A 12,562-nucleotide genomic window follows, 5' to 3' on the forward strand; every position below is an offset into this window, starting at 1 on the left:
ACCATTCTTTTGTACTTTTCTCCCTGCCTCCCTGCCTCTCTTCATTGTTTGTGGCTTGCTAATCTTTTGTGTCACCTACACCCACAGCTCTCACTACCATACCATATTCTGTGAGATTCCATTCTTTTCCCCCCTGGTCCTTTTTTCTTTCAAAGCTTGGGCAACTTCAAGTTCAGTGGTCACCAGTGTGACGGTGACTGCCAAGTCAGGATCTTTAAGCCCAGACCTTGCTCCTGACACAGACCACTTGATCATTTGACGTAAGTCATCACTGAATCAATAACGTCTCCCCCTCCCCAGGCGTTTTCCCTCCTATATTTTCTGTTAGTAAATAGCATCACCGTCAGTCAGCTGAGGTGCCTCAGGCACTTGCACCCTTCACATCGTTCAGCAAGCTCTAGTCCATTTCCTGCGTTTCTCAAAACTGCTCTCTCCTTCCACTTGCTGCCTTTACTCTGACTACTAACTGGCGTCCTTGCCTTGACTGGTAACCTACTCGGGCCTACCCATCAAGCCACTCTAGCCAGAGGGAGTTTCCTAAAATAAAATCTGAGCCCGAACACCCCTCTGCTTAAAATCCACACACATACCCCTTAGCCTGTTTAGTTCACAAGCTATTTCGAGTCAGGCTGGCCCCGTCCGCTTCTTCAACCTTGTCGCGTGCTGCCCACGTTCACCTTTGACCCCCCGCCACACCACACTGGGTGCTAGTACCCATGGCTCCAGGTCTTCAGATGGTTCTTATTTGCCTTTTTTCCATTGCTAATTTCTACTTGTCCTTGAAGACTGAAAATCAACTTGGCTCCTTAAAAAAATTTTATGAATGTCTGTTTCCTCCATGGACCAGACTGTATATTCCTCCAGGTGATGCTGCTGTCATTCAACTATTTAGTTTTCCTGCTTTTACCATGTTAACAAATTGAAGGATAAAAACCATGTGATAATCTCAATAGATGCAGAAAAATCTTTCAACAAAATTCAACACCCATTTATGCTAAACTCTCCAGAAAGGCATAGAGGGAACTTACCTCAATATAATAAAGGCCATATATGACAAACCCACAGCCAACATCGTTCTCAATGGTGGAAAACTGAAACCATTTCCACTAAGATCAGGAACAAGACAAGGCTGCCCATTCTCACCACTATTATTCAACATAGTTTTGGAAGTTTTAGCCAGAGCGATCAGAGATGAAAAAGAAATAAATTCAAATCGGAAAAGAAGGAGTAAAACTGTCACTGTTTGCAGATGACATGATACTATACATAGAGAATCCTAAAGATGCTACCAGAAAACTACTAGAGCTAAACAATAAATTTGGTAAAATAGCAGGACGCAAAATTAATGCACAGAAATCTCTTGCAATCCTATACACTAATGATGAAAAATCTGAAAGAGAAATTAAGGAAACACTCCCATTTACCATTGCAACAAAAAGAATAAAATACCTAGGAATAAACCTACCTAAGGAGACAAAAGGCCTGTATGCAGAAAACTATAAGACACTGATGAAAGAAATTAAAGATGATACAAACAGATGGAGAGATCTACCATGTTCTTGGATTGGAAGAATCAACATTGTGAAAATGACTATACTACCCAAAGCAACCTACAGGTTCAATGCAAGCTCTACCAAACTATCAATGGCATTTTTCACAGAACTAGAACAAAAAATTTCACAATTTGTGTGGAAACACAACGGACCCCGAATAGCCAAAGCAGTCTTGAGAAAGAAAAATGGAGCTGGAAGATTCAGGCTCCTGGACTTCAGACCATACTACAAAGCTACAGTAATCAAGACAGTATGGTACTGGCACAAAAACAGAAATATAGATCAATGGAACAGGATAAAAAGCCCAGAGATAAACCCACGCACACATGGTCACCTTATTTTTGATAAAGGAGGCAAGAATATACAATGGAGAAAAGACAGCCTCTTCAATAAGTGGTGCTGGGAAAACTGGACAGCTACATGTAAAAGAAGGAAATTAGAACACTCCCTAACACCATACACAAAAATAAACTCAAAATGGATTAAAGACCTAAATATAAAGGCCAAACACTATAAAACTCTTAGAGGAAAACATAGGCAGAACACTCTTGACATAAACTACAGCAAGATCCTTTTTGACCCGCCTCCTAGAGAAATGGAAACAAAAATAAACAAATGAGACCTAATGAAACTTAGAAGTTTTTGCACAGCAAAGGAAACCATAAACAAGACAAAAATACAACCCTCAGAATGGGAGAAAATATTTGCAAACGAAGCAACTGACAAATGATTAATCTCCAAAATATACAAGCAGCTCATGCAGCTCAGTATCAAAAACACAAACAACCCAATCCAAAAATGGGCAGAAGACCTAAATAGACATTTCTCTTTCCTTTTGTTTGTTCACTTGTTTTTTAGATTCCACATGTAAGTGAAATCATACTGTATTTGTCTTCCTCTGTCATGTAAATTCATTTAAAAAATCTTTCCTGTATATTCGTACTTTGATTGCAAAGTGCCTCATGTCCATTTTGGAAACAGACAGGGTACAAAGTCATTTTTATTAAATCTTTGTTTTAAATCACTAAAAATTATTACATCCTTACTGTACCCAAGTCAAACAACAGAGAAGTGACTACAAAATCCCTTGCCCTGCCCCCATCTAGGTAACCAGTTAACAGCATTTGCAAATACCTGTAATGTCCCATTTCTCCAACCTCAGTTTCCTCCTCTGTAAAATCTAGACTGCCTGCAATACTAAATATCCTCTGTACATCCTCGTCTGCTGAGATTTTGTTGAACTTTTCTTTCTATACTTTATGTAACACAATGCACATAATATATGGAATATACATTTTTACATTATGCATTTTCCACGCTTCTTTTTCAACTTTCATACACGTCTTCCCTTGCCAAATCGCAATACTTCAGAGAGCGTCTACCCCAGATTAATCAGACAATTGGAAAACTTAGCTTTATATGCGTCTTATGTTTTCTTTTTTGAAAGCTTGCCTGACAAATTTACTTCTCTAGAACAATGCCTACTTTAGAGTTCTCTATCAGTAACGTGAGGCTAAGGACCCCTCATGATAATCAGGTTGCTCTGAGGATGTGATGAGATTAGATGTGAGATGGGACTCATAAGTGCTGACCATTTGTACTTCCTTCTCCCTGCAAAGCCCGGAGAGTGAAAAGAAGTCGGGGGTAGGGGGGGTTCTTGATTAATTATCGTCCACCCCCGCCTGGGCAGGTATGTGGAGCCGCGTGCTCTGGAGAGGAGATTTCCACGTGAGGTTTCTCTTTCTTTCCCCTGCAGTCTACGCCTACATCCAAAGCCGGTTCTACCGATCCCCAGAGGTGATCCTGGGCCATCCCTACAACATAGCCATTGATATGTGGAGCCTGGGCTGCATCATGGCCGAGCGGTACACGGGCTACCCCCCTGTTCCCTGGGGAGAACGAGGTGGAGCAGCTAGCCTGCATCATGGAGGTGAGGCGGACCCGGCTGCCTTCCAACCGATGCCCTCGGGAGGGGTAACTTCCGCTCTCAGACTCCAGGCTGCATCGGACTCGCTCTAGGGCAATGGCCTGCATCTGTTTACGGGACAGGGTTGGATGTTTTGAAATTATGTACACTTTTGAGTCGACATCTAACCTTTTTATCATAAATGTAAGTAACTGCAAAGGATGTAACTTCCAGCGTATTGTGAATAGTGACATTTAAAATAAAACTGTTATACCGGTCTTTCAAATATATTCCAAAGAATCTAAAAACCAGGCTGACATGACACCCATTGAAATCTGTGCACTGTTCAGTTGTTACTTACCATCTTAACTTTCTGGCAAGAATATCGTGCCATGAAAAGACTTTACCAAGACTCTCACATGGTTATTCATTATACCTGCTCTTCTTTTACCTAAAGGCATCTTGTTATACCAAATTAGATGACATGGGAGAAAATAATCCTAAAAATTGGAAATTTCACATTTTAGGATTTCCCCAGGGAACAAAGGTATTTTGACTCTGAACGAAGACGTATCTAATTCCTCTCTCTCTCAACCTATCTATCCATTCATCCCAAATCCCCATTTTCTAGATTGTCTTAAAGTTAAAGGTTGGTTGGGGAGACACATACATCCTTGGGAATTAACGTAGAGATTCATCTTATGGTTGAAACTGATAATAAAGTATTCCACTAATTTAGTTAGCAGTAGCTATAAATGATAGCTATGGTGGGATGGACACTGCCCTGGAAATCAGTAAACCCGGAGGCTGGTCCTCCTCTTTGGCAAGTCACTTCCCTGGTCTGGATCTCTGTAAGATGAGGGGACCAGAGTCCATGGCTTCTAAGGTTGATGATGGACGATTCAGTGAAGCATCCCTGAGCCAATCCTCCAATTTGCTCCTCCAATGGAGGGCATGGCATCTGGGTGGAGGTTCCTGCTGCCCCTGAACTGCAGCTTCCTCCTGACCTCAGTCAGCGCGACTCAGGAACAGGAGGGCAGGGTCATGAAGGGACAACCTGGGAACCTGGCTGCAAGGACAGGGGCCCAGAGCTGAGGGGGACACCTGTCGTTTCTCTCTTCTGTGTGCACCCCTATAGGTGGCAGTGGGGAAAGGTGACCAAGCAGGTGTTACCCTTGTCTTTTCAGAAGATACTTTGTCATATCGTGGTCTGATGCCCATCTGGTGATTTCCATCTCCTTTTCCTTTCCTCCCTTCCCATGCTCTGAGCTGGGATGTGTCACTCCTTAATTCAGGGGTGGTCCGCAGCTGCACGGGTTTACTTGCTTGGACAGTGTGATCTGCCTGCTATCACGAGTGGCCTGTCTAGTAGGTGCTGATGTCTGTTTAGAATAATGTGGGTGGTGTCAGTGCTCGGGGTACTGAAACGGCCCTGGATCAGGAGTCAAGTCTCAGGCTCTGGACCTGCTCTGCCACTGGCTTGAGGTTATCGCTTAATATTCTGGGTCCTTATCTGTAGAAGACAACGTTTAGCTGAAGTCCCACCCAGGTCTAACAGTCTTGGAATGTGTGACTCCAGAGGAGTGAATCCACTGCTTTGTCCTTGTTGAAGGTGCTGGGCTTGCCACCGACCCACTTCATCCAGACGGCCTCCGGGAGACAGACGTTCTTTGGTGAGTCCCAGGTCTGACTCTCTTTTTCCTGTTGTAGCTGATGAGGTTTCCCAGCCCCGGAAGACACCTTCCATGCCCTACACCCCATATGATGCTCTTCCTCTGGCCACACCCCAAAAGGCAGGCTGCGCTTAGAGGTTTCTTTCAGAAAAGTAAAAAGATGCTGAGCCATGGTACCAGGGGCATGATGGAGATGGGTGGGGCAGTCACTGGGAGCGAGGTCTCGGCAGTGAAGGTGCCGAGAATGACCAGGTTCCTGCTCAGAAGGCCTACCAGCAGATCTTGAAACCCCAAAAGATTAGAACTCTACCCTCTCCTAACAGTTCTCCCCACCTCCCCTGGCAGCTTGCCTGCCCGCTCGCACTACGCACCGTGAAGGAAATCGAAGAGCAGAAGCGTCTTTGCAAGAACAGTGGAAAATTCCATTGCTACAGTTTATCATTAATGGAGCCTTATTCTTCCCTGCTGAAATTCTCCTAATCCCCCAGTCCCTCACTATTCCAGATTCATTGCAACTTTGGTATAAAATGGGTAAGCAAGGGCTGTCAGCTATGGCTTGTCAGTTTTGTATAGGACATCTGCCTAATTGCTGGAATGAAGCTTCATCCACAGTCTCCATGCTGCACCCGCCCCCCATCCCAGTTCCCAGACCCTGGATTTTATGATCCTCTGTCTTTCAAGCCAAGCTGTGCTGTACAGGACGGACCTGGGGATCAATGAAGTCCAACTCGGGCAGGGCTTCTGAGCCACTGTGAACCAGAAGATGAAGCCAGTCCCAGATCTAAAATCCCTTTGCTAAGGGATTCCTGTGTACAAAAAGCCGTAGTGGCCCTAATGTCAGCCAAGTGGAGTGAAGCCAGATGTGAGGAACGAGGGCTCCACAGACGGGCTCCTTGCCATCCGGAACGACATTGTCGTCAGCTTAGTTCACAGGCTCACACTGTCGTTCCCAGCCCTCCTGCCTCTTATTTTCACCCAACGGTGGCCTCAAAATGGGTAGACAAATCATAATTTCTCTCCACATCTTGTCCCATCAATAAGAAAGTCAAAAAACACCACCCTGGGGGACCCTCCTGGACGAAAGTGTTTCAGTCATGTTGATGGGCAGTTGGTATATATTGGTTCAGCCACCTGGGGGTTAAAATGTAGTCTGTTTCTGTACCAGTTGGTTAAAAAGCCACAGCCCTGAGCCCACGATCCAGAAACTAAAATTTTAAGGTCTGGCAAGAAAAGGTCCTCCAGGATCCCCCTCCAATGCCAAGACTGTCGTCCACTCGGATTGGTCAGTCCCATACCAGAGCAGAGCAACTGGCTGACTCGCTGGTATAACTTATGCATGGGGCAATGGAACTGGTCTCTTAACCCCAGATGTCCTTTTCCCATCCACCACTTTTAATTCAGCCTTTTGGATTTCAAAGGACTTAGGGAAAGACAAGTAGGAGCATTGGTGTTCCCTCCTGCTAGACAAAGACAATGTGGGAAGAGTCACATCTCAAGCCTATAACCCTGAACTCAAGAGATTGTACTTGGGGGAATCAAAAGGAAGGGAATATAGGCATTTTGGTAAGAGGGTACCAAAGACAGATACATGTCCCTTTCATAGAGTACCCGATTTTTACCATCAGCACTAAGCTTCCGAATGTGATTTTGGTAGCAAAAGCACACATCTTCCCTTCCTGCGTAAGAAAGGACGTTATTGGGAGCTGCATCCTCATCCGTGTTTCCCAAATTTTATTTGATTATAAGAATCATTTGGGTTCTTGGGAAAAGTGCTAATCCCCAGGATCCTCCTATGGTATAGTGTGTTTGAGGTGGGACTCAGAAGTCTGTATGTTTTTTACAGCAGCTTATGATGAGGCGAGTTTGGAAACACTATATCCACTTAAGTTCTTGGCTCTCCCTTCCCCAGGTTTGGGCTGCCAACAGGTCCTCAGCCCCCAGCCACTCCTAGTTAATACCCTTAATTAAGAGGAAAGTTGTTTCTTCAAAGGTAGCAAGATACGTAGGTGCTCCAGACAGCAAGAGGAGGTGGGAAGAATAAGGAGATATTGGGGAAGGTCAGAGAGGTAGGAAAAACTTGTACAAGAAAAGCAATTACATAAAGATGACTGCAGGAGCTATGTTATTTGTAAGCCCGTGAATCTAATTCTTCTGTGACCATTTATGAAAAGACAATCTAGGATAAGGTGGGAGCCCTGGTGCCACCGTCAAAAAGGAGTTCACAGGACCTATGCCCTATGCAGTACCCCCAGCCCATTTTTTTCTATATAAACACACAGATACCCATGTGTGTATATACGCACATACACACATTCATGGGCTCTTATAGGAATTCAGTAAGAGCAGGTGTTCTGTTGGACGCCCTGCAAATTGTATTGATTGCAAAAGTAATTAGAAGCATTTCATTATGTACCTTCCAGGAAGTCCATTGTATGAAACCCGAGTTTTTGTGAGAATTTCATGGAATGTGTCCATTTTGCATGTGTGTATATACATATCCGCCCTTTCACATGTATATTTACAAGGTGTGAGCATACGTGGTCACCTTTCTGAACATGCTCGCCACGACCTAGATGTCCAAACGAATGGTCTTGCCTTCAAGGCATTGCACTGTGTTCTCAGGCCACCTTTGGACCTGTCTTCAGGGGTTTCTTTTCAGCAATGACAGAAGATACATTTGGTGAGGGCTTTAATACGTGGAAATGGCTGAAGAAAATCATTCCAAGCAGTGTCTTAAGCCACCACCAAGTTTGATCATTCCATCTATGGACAAAATTTTGACACGACTAAAAATAAGAAATGAGGTTAACTTGCTTGTGTGGCTTGTACATGAGCTCTGAAAGTCAATCCTTCTCCTAAAATGACTTTGCTGTTATTCCCCATGGGTGTCCCAAATTCTCACGTTTTGGGGTGAGGAAGGATCAAGGGCATAGAAAAGCCAAGAATGGACAACATGCGTTTTGTTCACAGCGGACCGTTTCTGTCACTTCAGGTTTACTTTACTATTATTATTATCATCGTCACTATTATTTTACGTTGGTTAATGTTAAACCATTAAAATCATTTGATTGATTCCAGGAGGAGGAGCTGGTGGCTCAGAACATGCCGAGTAGTAGGAAGTTATTTGTAAAAGTAAATTGTATTCATTGGATAATGTACATGTGGTTATTTTAAACTAAGACTGCGGGTGTGTTTGTGTGTGAGGGGGCGGGAGAGCTGCAGAGACCACTCCCAGAAGCAGCAAGTTTGAGTGAACAGCTGTGATGTGACCAATGCATATTCACACCTGGAACTAAACACATAATGTTGTATCTCTAAAGATTCCAAAGTTTTTCCTGAAAATATAACCAACAAAAGGGGAAAAAAAAGATACCCGGATTCCAAGGATCTCACCATGGTGCTGAAAACCTACGACACCGGTTTCCTGGACTTTCTGAGAAAGTGTTTGGTGTGAGTTTTGTCAGGGTGTCTTTGCTTCTGGGTTTCCTCTTAAACACTGTACTTTCCCACACGTTTGCTGGTGAAAGTCTGGGGCTGGGAGGCAGTCATGGGACATAATAAACACGGACCATAGATCTTTAGGGTCTACGAGATGCTTTCTTATCTCTTGCCTCATCAGACTGCTGTCTCCACTGTCCATCCTGTGTGGTCAGTGGGACAGACGACCTGATGTTTTGAGACGTGGAGCCTGAGGCTCGAGAGATTAAGTGACTTGCCCTGGATTACACAGCGTGTGGGTCGAGCTTGCTTCCTTCTTGCCCTGACTGCCTGGAAGCAAGGTTGTAGGCAAGTCCTGAGTGTTTTCTGCTTCATGGACTGAAGCCCAGGTCTTCAGAGAGTCTGTTGTATCAATAACTATTTGCATACATGCCCAGTACAAGCTGGTTTCAGACCCCTTCCCACCCATTCCCCTAGGATTTAGAGTCTAAATCCTCTCATATTAGGGAACTAGGGAAAGGGTGATCTATAAACCATTTATTATGTACAGCTTTTTAGAATCTATAGGCATATTTTGAATCTTAGAAAGTAGGCTCTGTACTTCACCTGTCATAGTATTGATAAAAAAAAAAAACCCCAATAGTCCATAAAGCACCTTAGAACTGTACCTAGTTTAGAAGGTATTTAGAAAATACTAGCTGTTGTCACCAATTTTAAAGAGGTTATGCAAGTCTGTCCCCACTGAGTGGCAAATAAATTAGCCACGTGATATTGGACAAGTCATTGTCTCTCTGGGCTTCAGTTTCCTTTTCTGTAGAGTGGGGTATTCCTAAGGTCTCTTCCAGCTGTATTAGTCCTATAATTGTTTAGTAGTTTTAGAAGACCATATCTTTATGTTCTCTCATTCCTTCAGTGGGATGAAGTAGTTTTAGCAAAATACTACTCTTCTGGCATTTGTGCATCTGGAGTTTAGGTACTAGCTCAGAAAATAAACCACCAGGGCCTGCCGAAAGTTTTCCCATCTGCGGGGTCATGCTACCCATCTGAAAAATGGAGACAGAGAAGGATCCTGTACCCCATCATGACCCCCACTCCACCCCAGCCTCTTGCTGAGGCGATAGAATGAATGGCCATTAACTCGTAACAGAAACTCAGTACTGAGACAGAGGTGGGTAATCCAGAAACTCAGAGCCAGGAATGAAATTATTCTCCTTTTTAGTGCAGAGGGCTGGTTGCTCACATCTTGTAGGAGGCAGTCATGCTGTCAGGGCCTGTTGTTTTATTACTTCGTATTTGGCTAATTAGCAAGTCTTTGAGAGACTAAAAGTTTTGGGTCAGATTTAATAGGGATAAAGGTAAAGTTCTGTGTCTAGATTTTATAGGCTAACTCTAGGAGTTCAGGAGAGGCGAGGTGTAGCTTAACAGCAGTTCATTGGACAAAGAACTGGGAACTTGAGTTGTTTAGACCTCGATGAGTCTGAAATATTAATGCCATCTCCTCGCAGTTAGTAGCTATTCCCAGCATGATGGACACCAGTTAGACAGCAGCTGAGATTTCCTATCTAGGAAGGAACTGATCATGTCATATGATCAATAATTAGTAGTCATGTAAATGTTTTCAGATAGTTGAAGGGTTGTGACATAAAAGATGGATTAGTTGTCTCATTCTGTATGATGCTAATGGGTAGAATTTAAGACCGGGTCAAAGTTACTAAGCTAAAAGTTCCTGAGAAGTGAATCTTGGCTCAATCAAAATGAACAACTTTTAAAGAATTGGAGTTTTTTAAAACTGGAATAGCTAGTTCTGTGAGTTAGTGCCATGTTACTAAAATTACTCAAGAAAGGCAAGATGATTCCATGGTGGGTCAAGTGTATTTTGTCAAGTGTATCTTGTTACTGCATTGGCAGTTTGGATTATCTCCAAGTCCCCTCATGATCTTAATATTCTAGTGTTCTATAATGTTCTTTGTGATATACTTGGAGGTCCAAATTCCATAGTTTGGGAATCACAATTAAGCATCTCTTCATTTTGATGTTCTTAGTTTACTAAACCCTAAATCCCACTGGTTTCGATTTTCTCTAATATTTCTTGTAACGGAATTTGGGCTGTGAGATATTCCTCGGCTTGTCATACATTTTCTACAAAGATCATTTCCAACAGTTGCCTCCAGGTACTTTAAAATTATATGTCATGAGCTCTGTTCTATGGTATCTTTGAGTTTTAACATAGCTTAAATGGGTTCTTTAAAAATGAACCATTTTTATATCTTATTTAGGTTCTTTGAAAATATTTCGTTATTAAAAAGGGAAATAAAACCCTAACCAATGCTGGGCTTTGTTGGTGTGTAGCTGGGAGCCTTCTCTTCGCGTGACCCCTGACCAGGCCCTCAGGCATGCTTGGATTCATGAGCCGCGGAACCTCAAAGCACAGCCCAGGCTTCAGACCTTGAGGAAAGCCAGTCTCTGTTTCCCTTCTGAGGCCAGGAAGGGCAAGGTTCAAGGGCAACATCACTTGGGCAAACAAGGAACACTCCCTCAAATAGCCAGTCCTATTTCCATAATCCAGGGGGTCAGCCGTCTCTGGAGGATTGCCTGCCAATTTCTCTGAGCTCAACCTTGGTTAATTATTCTGGCTTCATCACTACTGGCCTGACACTTCGTAATTTGGGGATTTTCCTCTTTCAGGAAACTTGGTTGTGGCTGGGTTCTCCTCTTTTTTTGCCCTCTCATCATTAGGAATTTCTGTGTTTCTCCTACCTCCAATTCCTATTCCCCTCCTTTCCTTTTCTTTCCATGCGTCCTCCTCTGCAAGCCCTATAATTACCTTTTGAATTTTGATCAGATTATGGAATTACGCAAGGATCTTTTATATGCAATATAGCCTCATGGTTATGTACTCGGTCACTGGAGTCAGGCTGCCTGGGATAAAGTCTGGCCCTACCACTTACCAGCTGTGGGCCCTTGGGCAATTTACTTAACCTCTTTGTGCTGCAGTTTCTCCATTTATGAGAATGAGAATAATGCCTATTCTCTCTGGTTGCAGGAAGGATCAAAGGAACCAGTAAGCGTAAAGGGCTTAGAATAATGCCTGACGCACAGAATGTGCTTTACACATGACTTGTTTTTGTATCATTACAACCAGATGTCCCCAAATGACTTACAGCCTAATGGACGGTTAGAATGTCATTCATATTTGAACACTTACTTGTTCCTGCTCTCTCCTCTTTGGCAGAGATGATCCTTCAAATAGAGACTAAAGACAAAATCAACGAAGGCGCCACTAAACAGGGTCAGAACTCAGGTAGTCAGCAGGGCTCTGTCCAGCACACAGCTGAAGTCCAGCTGCCTCATCTAGCAGAAGCTTCCGGAAAGCCTGAGGCAGTTGTTGGGCCAGCGGAGTCCAAGGCCTCCACAGGACAACAAAACAAAAACTGCTTCCCCGAGAACACAAACATTTTACCACCTATTGTGTGACCTGAGAGGGTGTGTCCTGTTCCTTTCCACCAGTGATTTGTATTAGAGACAGCATTTCTATTGTACAATACTTAAGACTGTTGTTTTTTAATGCATAAAGGTTTAAAAAAAAAACCCTCTATTCACATGGCCTATTGGCATGATTCCTGTGATGAGGGATTGGAAAGGATGTCCTTGCACCCATGCTCCTTCTTTATGCCCTCAATCAAATACAACAATGGGTGCGTGTGTGGGGAGATGGGGTGGGGAGAGGGTTAAGTACTCAGTGTTACAGCATCACTGAGAGGACGCTAAATAATAAAAAAACACTTTTTTCCTCTTGCCCAAGACAGTCAGGATTCTGGTTTGAAAATGACAGAAGCTGAGTTCCAACTAGTTTAAAGGACATTTATCGGTTTATGTGACTGGGGAATCAGGAGGGCTAAGTGTAGACACAGGAAGATCTAGGAGTTCAGACAAGATCATGGAGCTCAGACTCCCTCTCCTGCGTTAGTCTTGCTTCTTTTTATGGTTAACTT

Source organism: Grampus griseus, assembly GCF_964374135.1.
Source record: "Grampus griseus genome assembly, chromosome: 11".
NCBI lineage: Eukaryota > Metazoa > Chordata > Mammalia > Artiodactyla > Delphinidae > Grampus > Grampus griseus.